Source organism: Tinamus guttatus, unplaced genomic scaffold (genome assembly GCF_059628265.1).
Source record: "Tinamus guttatus ecotype Peru unplaced genomic scaffold, ASM5962826v1 Tinamus_guttatus_pri_ptg001261l, whole genome shotgun sequence".
NCBI lineage: Eukaryota > Metazoa > Chordata > Aves > Tinamiformes > Tinamidae > Tinamus > Tinamus guttatus.
This window is the reverse complement of record NW_028289795.1, coordinates 1-2,019: the sequence shown is the minus strand read 5'-3', so window position 1 is coordinate 2,019 and position 2,019 is coordinate 1.

Sequence of the window (2,019 nt, the reverse complement as noted above, 5' to 3'; positions counted from 1 at the left end):
CCCGGACGCCGGGGCCCCCAGCCCAGCGCCATCCCGGCCCGGACGCCTGGGCCCCCCAACCCAGCCCGGACGCCTGGGCCCCCCCAGTGCTCCCCACCCGGACGCCTGGGCCCCTCCAACCCAGCCCGGACGCCTGGGCCCCCCCAGTGCTCCCCACCCGGACGCCTGGGCCCCCCAACCCAGCCCGGACGCCTGGGCCCCCCGAGTGCTCCCCACCCGGACGCCTGGGCCCCCACCCCAGCATGAAGCTGCTCCTGCCTCGACGCCGGGGCCTTTCGGCGCTTCCCGCCCGGACGCCGGGGCCCCCCCATCCTGTTTTTCTTTTCCTGTTTTTCTTTTTTTTTTAATGCTCCTTTTTGTCCTTTTTAATTTATTTTTTGGGGGGGAAACGCTGCTGCCCCCCCCCACCTGAAGAGGGGGGGCTGGGTGAATTGGGGGGGGGGGCATTGGACCCCCCCCCCCCCCCCGGGCTGAGATGTCGCTGGGAAATAAAGCTGAGAAACTGCCGGGGGCTCCGGCTGCTTCCGCGCCCGGACGCCTGGGCCCCTTTTGGGGAGGGGGCGCCCGGACGCCTGGGCCCCTTTGCGGGGGTTGGGGGGGAGGCTGAGCCCGGACGCCTGGGCCCCTTTGGGGGGAGGGTGGGGGGGGGGGGCCCGGACGCCTGGGCCCTTTTTGGGGGGGGGGGGGGGGCCCGGACGCCTGGGCCCCTTTTGGGAGGGGGGGTCCCGGACGCCTGGGCCCCTTTGCGAGTGGGGGGGGTCCCGGACGCCGGGGCCCCTCCCTGGCTCCCCGTGACCTTCGCGGGCTCCTCCGGTGCCACCGGTCACAGATGTCACCGGGGGCGGCTGCCCCCCCCCGCCCCGCCCCCCCGGTGACAGTTGGTCCCGATGTCCCCAGGGCTAAAAATACCCCGGGGGGGGGGGGGGGCGGGGCGGCCGCCCGGACGCCTGGGCCCACTGAGGGGGGGGGGGGGTGACGGGGTGCGGGGGGGGGGGCCCGGACGCCTGGGCCCATTGGGAGCGGGGGGGGGCGGGGGGGGGGGGGGGCGGCGGGAAGGTCACCGGAGTGGGGGGGGGACACGGGGACGTTGCTGACGTCACCGCCGTGGGCCCCGGCGTCCGGGACCCCCCCCCCCAGGGTCACCCCAATCTTGCGGGGGGGGCCCCGGCGTCCGCCCCCCCCCCCCGATCCTGCAGGGCCCCCCCGGGAGGGGCCCCGGATGTGGCCGGGGCGGCTCCCGGTTCCGCTGCCCCCCCCGCCCCCCCCCCCGGTGCCGTTTGCCCACAAACCACTTCCCCCCCCGCCCCGCCCTCCCCCCCCCCCGGCCCCCCCGCCCCCCCCGGCCCCTCCCTCCCCCCCCGCCCCCCCCCCCGTCCCCGGAGCCGTCGGAGCCTCCGGGAGCAGCGGAGCAGGTGGGGGGGGGGGGGGGGGCCCTGGCGTCCGAGCGGGGGGGGCCGGGGGGGGGGGGTCCAGGGCCGGGGGGGGGGGGCAGGTGTCAAGGAGGGGCCCCGGCGTCCGAGCGGGGGGGGGCCGGGGGGGGGCCGGGATTGGGGGGGGGGGCAGGTGTCAAGGAGGGGCCCCGGCGTCCGGGGGGGGGGGGGGCAGGAGGGCACGGGGTGCTGGGGGGGGGGGGTCTGCACCCCGTGCCCCCCGTTGCACCCCACCGATTGCACCCCCCCCAATTGCCCCGTTGCACCCCCAATTGCCCCAGTGCATCCCCATTGCACCCAATTGCCCCATTGCACCCAATTGCCCCATTGCACCCAATTGCCCCAGTGCACCCCCCAATTGCCCTATCGCACCCCCCCCAATTGCCCCACTGCATCCCCATTGCCCCACATTGCATCCCATCGATTTGCCCTCGTTGCCCCCCTAATTGCCCCAATTGCCCCCCCCTCCCCCCAGGAGGGGCCCCGGCGTCCGGGGAGGGGGGGCAGGAGGGCAGGAGGCGCTGGGGGGGGGGGTCTGTGCACGCTGCGGTACTGCCCCCCCCCCAGGGTTGCCCCCCCATTTGCCCCC